The sequence below is a fragment of the Myotis davidii genome, unplaced genomic scaffold, assembly GCF_000327345.1.
Source record: "Myotis davidii unplaced genomic scaffold, ASM32734v1 scaffold73, whole genome shotgun sequence".
In the NCBI taxonomy this organism is placed as follows: Eukaryota; Metazoa; Chordata; class Mammalia; order Chiroptera; family Vespertilionidae; genus Myotis; species Myotis davidii.
Window position 1 is genome coordinate 5,629,808 of NW_006286675.1, and position 8,278 is coordinate 5,638,085.

Below are 8,278 nucleotides of genomic sequence, written 5' to 3' on the forward strand. Positions count from 1 at the left end.
CTTATGTAAAATTATTTATCTAAGATGCACCTACACTGAATTTATCTGAAAAATAAAAAAGTCAATATTAAGAAAAAAAATTGTAAATGGAAGATTATGAGAGGGTTTCGCATGCCAGCAAAAGTTACTGGCGTTCCATGTTTGGCACACGTGCCAGGGGTTGCCCACCCGACCTAGGTGATCAAGGTTAACATTAATACTGATAAGTCGTATCAGTAATATGTACTCATGATATGTGATAAGAATGAAACTTTAACTCTGCAGTCTTCCTTTCTAAATCACAATATATCAATCTACCCCATAGAAAAACATCAGATAAATCCCAATTAAAGGACATTGTACAAAAATGCCTGATCAGTTATTTTCAAAATTACCAATGCCATTAAAATCAAGGAGTCAGGTCTGGCCAGCGTGGCTCAGTGGTTGAGCATCAACATAAGAACCAGGAGATCACTGTTTGATTCCCGGTCAGGGCACATGCTGGGTTGCGGGCTCGAGCCCCAGTGAGGGGCACGTAAGAGGCAGCCGATCAATGATTGTCTCTCATCATTGATGTTACCATCTCTCTCTCCCTCTCCCTTCCTCTCTGAAATCAATAATAATGTGTGTTTTTTATAAATCAGCCCTAGCTGGTTTGGCTCAGTGGATAGAGCGTCAGCCTTCAGACTGAAGGGTCCTGGGTTTGATTCTGGTCAAGGGCACATGCCGGGGTTGGGGGCTTGATCCCCAGTAGGAGGCGTGCATAAGGCAGCCGATCAATGATTCTCTCTCATCACTGATGTTTCTCTCTCTCTCTCCCTCTCCCTTCCTCTTGAAAACAATAAAAATATATTTTAAAAAGAAAAAAAAAGGAAAGATCAATGGGGAAAAAAATATCCTTGGGTGAGAATTAACAAAACAAAGAAAAAGAAATGAGCCCTGAGTAAAGTGAAGACTTAAGATACATAATAGCAGTGTTCAAATATTTGAAGGGTCATGTAGCAGAACTGAGAGATCATATACCCATTTAACTTACTAGCTGACCTCTAGTAAAATGTGACCAACACTCTAGGACATAGAGAGTGACAGATGTTCAGTAGAGCCACAACAGGAAATGCCTATTTGGAAAGACAGGAAGCAGGTGGCCTAGTTCTTCTCTACAACTTTTCAAAGGACAGTGTGAATATGAGCCCAATGAAGCAAAAATTTAGATTCAAATCCTACATTTATTAACCATGTGCCAGGTGTTTCCTTACATATTATCTCATTTAATATTCATAATATATCTATAAACATTAATGTAATAAAGGCTTAATGTAAAAATACAATAAAATAAACCCTGCAAGGAAGCAGGAACACATTAAAATTATCTACCCTCCCCCACTCTGATAGGGATTTGACAGCTGTTTTAAAAAGCAAAAATGTTTGAAGACCTACATATCTATATAATAATTTATTTCCTCTTGCTCCTTCCTGCAGTCAAGCTCAGTGGCTCTCAGTCTGTAGCATGCACAAGAATGACATACAATTATATACAGTATACAAAAACATGCACACTATACAATGTAAGGAATTTTCAACTATAGCTTTCATCTTATGTGATTTTTGTCTCATGCAGTGACTTTAGAACCAAATCCTGGGAATGAGATACAATCCCAGTGCAGGCTTACTCCATGTAAGGCAGCACCATGGAAAGGAGGGAAAGGATGAATCCTATTACAACATGAAGTACACTCTAACAATTAGAGCCACCTGAAAATGGCATAGGCTACCTCAAAGTAATGAATTTTCTGTCATAAAAGGTGTTCAAACAGGCTAAAAAATCACTGAGAACATTTTAGGAAAGCAATTGGGTATGAAGTTAAGATTTAAGATCTCTTCCAAGTCTTAGATTCTATAACGTGTGGACTTTAAAAATCTGACAGGAAGAGAACAACTTAGTTAAGAACAACACAATGAAAAAAGACACAAAGGCAAGAATGACATGGTATGTGGAGAACTTCAATGCAGGGGAACATAGGAGAAGCTCATTTCCACCTGCAGATCTTTGCACTTTCTGTTTCATCTGCTAGGAGAACTCTTGCATCAAATATCTTCTCCTTAGTGAGAAGAAAACTTTTTCTTTCTTTATTTAAAATATATATTTTTATTGATTTCAGAGAGAGAAGAGGGAGAAAGAAACATCAATGGGAGGAACATCGATTGGTTGATTCCTGTACAAACCCCAACCAGGGTTCAAACCCACAAACTGGGTATGTTGCCTTGACCAGAAATCAAACTGGCGACCTTTTAGTGCACAGGACAACACCCAACCAACTGAGCCACACTGGCCAGGGCAGGAAACTTTTTCTACAAAGGGTCAGATTACAACCTACAGGCCAAATCCAGTTTGCCCCAAGATTTTGTATGGCCTATGAGGTAAGTATGTTTTTTACATTTTTAAATGGTTGAAAAAAAATCAAAAGGAATATTTTGTGACATGGGAAAATTATATGAAATTCAAATTTCAGTGTCCCAAGTTTAAGTAGGACAGACACGTTTGTCTATGTAGTGCCTGTGACCATTTCTACACTAAAATAACAGAGTTGAGTAGCTGCAACAGAGACCATATAGCCCATAAATATTTACTTTCTGGCCCTTTACAGAAAAAGTTTGCTAATCACTGATTTTTAGCATTATCTGAAATTATCTTGTCTATTTGCTTATTGTAATCCTCATTCTGACATACAGAGAATAAAGCTCAATGAGGGCAGGACTTTGTCTGCTTTGATACCTCACTGTAGCCCCGTCCTTAGAAGAAATCCTGGAACAAATTAAGAGCCCAGTAAGTATTTTATGATTAATGAGTGATACATAAATGCCACATTGAGTTTAAACTTAAGTCCTCAGCCAGGACAGGTTTTGTACATGGAAGACAGGCATAAAAAACTCTTACAGAAAAGGAGAAATATTCTTCTACAAAACAGCTTAGAGCAGTGGTCGGCAAACTGCGGCTCGGGAGCCACATGCGGCTCTTTGGCCCCTTGAGTGTGGCCACGAAGTTTCAATCACACTGTACATGCGCACCCACACATGGTATTTTGTGGAAAAGCCACACTCAAGAGGCCGCAGTTTGCCGACCACTGGCTTAGAGTAACGGTGGTCACCAACTCCTCCAGATCACTGGGTTCTTCATCAAACTGTAGTTTGTGTGTGTGTACTCATAAAAGATTCTCTCTACTACTTCAAAGTGTCACAACATTCTGTCAGCTGACTGTACTTCCATTTATCTTAAGATGCAAATACTGAGAAATCTCATTTCAGACACATAGTACAGGGTACCCATACCATGCCAAATCTTAATAAATGTTCTTAATTATAACAGATCTAGATCACATACTAATGAATTTTTAAGATCTAAAATTTTGCTATGCTGATCAGCAATCTACTCTGTAAACAGCTGAAAACTCTTTAGAAATTAAAAGGTTACCGCCCACAGACCAGAAGCAGCTTTTTAATCTTTCCATACTAGCCAGAGAGTGGGTGTGTGATTTCAAAAAAATACAAGCCGACTCTGTCGGTAGAGGACAAGGTATTGTTAAGCTAAAATCATAACCATACGCATCTTTTGTTACATGACACTAGTAAAACTACCACCTACTCACAAAGTTTCACTTTTTTAAATTTTATTTTTCAATTACAGTTGACATTCAATATTATTTTATACTAGAGGCCCGGTGCACGAATTTATGCACCAGTGGGTGGGTCCCTCAGCCTGGCCTGCAGGAATCGGGCCAAAACTGCTCTACAACATCCCCCGAAGGGTCCCAGATTGTGAGAGGAACCAGATTGCAAGAGGGCGCAGGCCAGGTCGAGGGACCCCACCGGTACACAATTGGGGCCAGGGAGGGCTGTGGGAGGTTGGCCAGCGGGGAGGGACCACGGGAGGGCTCCAGGGCTTGTCGGGCCTGTTTTGCTCAGTCCCAGTCAGCCAGACCCCAGCAGCAAGCTAGCCTACCAGTCGAAGTGTCAGCCCCCTCGTGGTTAGTGGACGTCATAGTGAGCAGTTGAGCGGCCTTAGCATATCATTAGCATATTACGCTTTGATTGGTTGAACAGACAACCAGACACTTAGCATAATAGGCCTTTATTACATAGGTTTAGTTCCAGGTATACAAGCATAGTAGTTCGACAGTTATATAATTTACACAGTGATCCACTGATAATTCAATTACCCACCTGACACCATAGTTATTACAACAGTATTGATTATATTCCCTATGCTGAACTTTACTCCCCTGTAACTATTTCGTAACTACCAATTTGTACTTCTTATCCTTTCACCTTTTTCACCCAGTGGAGTCTCACTCTTCTAATATACAGTGGAGGAAAAAAACTATCTGCCTCCTGAAGGAGTCTTGTCTGTAACACATCTAACATTTTCATAAGGTTCTTTCCTCCTGGCTTTGTAACAATGTCTATACACGGGTACTTCAAAGACAAGGATTTAGTTAACCAATCACTTGCAAATTTTAAAATACTGGTCAGAAAGCATAAATAAATAAAAGTTGCACTTTATTTTAAAGCAGCTACCTGCTTTTTAAGCCCTGGGTGACTTTTTTTTTTTTAATAATTAACTAATTTAGGAATTCAGACCTTTTCATAGAGATGCTTATGGTACAGGTACCTCTTTTGACTTGAGAGCATCCATTTTGGATTAGTGTCTATGTGTTCACCTTCCTGTCCTCTATGACAGTGGTTCTCAACCTTGCTGCATATTAGAATCACCTGGGAATCTTTTTAAAATCCTGACTTCTGGGCCCAGATGTGCAGCCAAGGTTGAGAACCACAGCTCTATGACAAGTCAGGTTGAAAAGGCAGCCTACAAAAGCACTGGGTGAGGATCTACCAAGACTACTATGCAAGGTGTCGCCAAAAAAAGGGGGGCGGGGGTCGATTGGCCAACAGCTCAAGGGGGCTGGGTTGCTTCAAGAAACTCTGCTGCAGACTCACCGGGGCATCCTCTCCATCAATGTTGCTAAGGAATGAACCAAACCGCTGGAAAAGCTTTGCTAAGGCTGAAAAGGGAGATGGAATCGAGGGGGGGAGGGTCGCAAGCTGTAAACGGGTTTCCGGCCCTTCGGGGGAAGACACGCCCATTTTCCTTTCCAAAGGGGCTACTAACAGGCACTCCGAACCCGGACAGCCCGGCTGCCCACCGGGCACTACCTCTGCTCCCGATCCCAGGACAGCAGGTTCCCTCCTCCCCTGAAACGACAAGTTCGAAAGCAAAACAAAAGGTGCAGAACTGGTTTCAGGTGGCAACGGCTGAGCCCTAGTGGCCAACTTCTGGGGACGCCAGGGCGAGCGAGGGCTCACAGGACCTCAGACCCCCCCGACCAGAGCTAAGCTCCCACACAGTCCCTCGGGCCTCGGCCCGACTCCACACGCCCCTCCCTTCCCCCAGCCCCGGAGATGGGCGCTGGGAAGGGGGCGAGACGAGGGGGGCGAGAGAAATTCGGGGTCAAAATGACAGAGGGGCCAGCCGGGAAGGCAGGCCAGGCGGGACGCTGGGGGTCAGTCCTAGGCCCGGCTTCAGCCCCGAACGGGGGCGACCGAGGGTCCGAGGCGCGCCAGGCCGTGAAGGGAGCCCTGGCCAGCTCATCTAAGAAATATATTCCATTGTGCTGCTGAAATCATTACATCAAAGAATATGGGAATCTTTGTAATGGGTGGGTAAGGCTGATAGTATTCAATCCCCGTTGTCAATCTTACCACACACAGAGAAACATTAGGCATCAGTGCCTCTTTGGTGAAGCAAGAGGCACTCAGAAGCTCACAGCACTGTATCTAACCACCAGTTTTCTGGAAAAACAGGGAATAAAGAGCGCCCACCCACACGCTCGCCGGGCAATGGAGCTGTGTTGCTGCAGGTGGACCCATCCGGGCCAGAGCTCCCGGAACCGAGCTCCTCCGGTTCGGCCCCTCTTTCTGGGGGGAGAGGGCCCGAAGCAATGCAGATTTGAGCGGATTTCTGGCCGCCTCTCTGAATCACACACCTGTTCGTTCTTCCTACCTGGAATCGAAACGCCTTCTTCCTTGTCCGATCTGGCAGGTTTTCGTCTGCTGCTAGGAAAAGGGCAAAGGCCGTTACTGCTTCACGTCTGGCATTACCACGGAAGGGACCACAAGCAGCCATCAGCCTAACCCTTTATTATTGCATTTCCCTAATTCATTTATTCATTCGTCACTTATGATTGAGGCTTCCTCCCTGTGCTAGGCCCTGTTCCGAGTTGCTGCGAGTACAATGTGAGGATCAAACAGAATTCCTGATCTCAGGAAGTTAAATCTGGTGGAGAAAGAAAACGTTAAAGAAATAATCAGCCCACCAGTCGGGAGAGCAGTGCCTGTGAGCAGTTCTGGACCTCAAGCTCTTCTCACAGAGGAAGGGACAGAACAGACAGCAGACACCATGGAGTCCCCTTCAGCCCCTGCTCACAGAGGGTGCATCCCCAGGCAGGGCTCCTACTGGCCAGTCTCACTCTTAACCTTCTGGAGCCTGCCCACCACTGCCCAACTCACTGTTGAATCAGTGCCCGCTGAAGGGAAGGATGTGTTTCTTGTCCACAATCTGCCTGGGAATCTAGCAAGCTATATCTGGTACATAGGAGAATGTATAGACAGCAACCTCCTTCTAATTGTATCCGATGTAATAGACACTCAAAAAATTACCCCCGGGCCTGCAAACAACAATCAAGAGACAATGTACCCCAATGGGTCCCTGCTGTTCCAGAAGTCACCCTGAAGGACACAGGATACTACACCCTACATGCCCCTAGAGCAGGGGTGGGCAAACTTTTTGACTCAAGGGCCACAATGGGTTCTTAAACTGGACCTGAGGGCCGTAACAAAAGCATGGATGGAGTGTTTGTGTGAACTAATATAAATTCAAAGTAAACATCATTACATAAAAGGGTACAGTCTTTTTTTTTTTTTTTAGTTTTATTCATTTCAAACGGCCGGCGAGCCGTAGTTTGCCCACGGCTGGTCCAGGGCAAGATTTTTGGAGCAAACAAGTAACTGGACAGCTCCATGTATACCAGCCAGTGGGAAAGCCCTCCATCCAAGCCAGCAGTGCCACAGTCATAGCATAAGGACGCCATGGTCCTGACCCGTCTCACAGATGACACTGGGATCTTCATCCGGCGGCTCTTCAAGAGCCAGAGTCTCCTGCTCATGGACAGGATGAAGCTGTCCCAGGGCAACAGCATCCTCACCATAGACCCCGTCAGGAGGGAGGATGCTGGGGATTTCAGTGTGAGGTCTTCAACCCTATCAGTTCCAGCAAAAGTGACCCTCTCAGGCTGGACGTACAATATGATTCAACACGACAAAGTCCTGGCCTCTCAGATAAGGCTATTGCCGGCATCGTGATTGGAGTCCTGGCTGCTGTAGCTCTGATAGCAGCCCTGGTGTACTTTCTGTATGTCAGAAAGACTGGAGTGGCAAGTGATCTCACGTAGCACAAACCCTCAGCCAGCCTCCAACCAAAGTCGGGGCCACTCTGACAACTCACCTAACAAGATCCCTGAAGTTACATATCCTTTGCTGAACTTCAGTGGCCAAGAATCAAAGAAACCAAAGTCAGCCTCCCCATCCCCAATAGCCACAGAACCAGTTTATTCATAAGTAATAAAGAAGTAATGCAACCAGCCCTGCTCACTACACTGCTGATTCCAAGCTTCTCATCTCCATCACTAAGAGACCCCTTTGCCCTCAGGGAAAAGGAGAAAAATAGAAAGCTGATGAAAATCCGCCCCCCTCACTCTGTCATGAGGCACCTCCTTGCTCCTGGTCACAGCCCCTCCCTTCAGTATCAACAGATGAAAGGGAGTCTGTAGGAAACTCAACCTTCCTTTTCATTGACATTTGGCTCATTAAATTAGTACTAGAACCAACAAAGTCTAGAGATAGTTCTTTAAAAAGCAAACTCCTGGCAGAATTATTAAGAAAAAAAAAATGAAGCCCAGCTGGCGTGGCTCAGTGGTTGAGCGTCGACCTATAAACCAGGAGGTTATGGTTCAATTCCTGGTCAGGGCACTGCTCACAGCCAATCAATGATTCTCTCTGATCACTGATGTTTCTATCTCTCCCTCTCCCTTCCTCTTTGAAATCAATAAAAATATATTTTTAAAAAGCCCTAGCTGGTTTGGCTCAGTAGATAGAGCATCGGCCTGTGGACTGAAAAGTCCCAGGTTCAATTCTGGTCAAGGGCACATGCCCCGGGTTGTGAGCTTGATCCCCAGTGGGAGACTTGCAG

At 44.7% G+C, this 8,278-nt stretch overlaps 1 pseudogene; it reads left to right on the forward strand.

Annotated features, from left to right (window-relative positions):
• The first annotated feature begins 2,392 nt into the window (after window positions 1–2,392).
• LOC102752536 lies at window positions 2,393–7,662 on the forward strand (annotated as a pseudogene).
• Window positions 7,663–8,278: the final 616 nt, after the last annotated feature.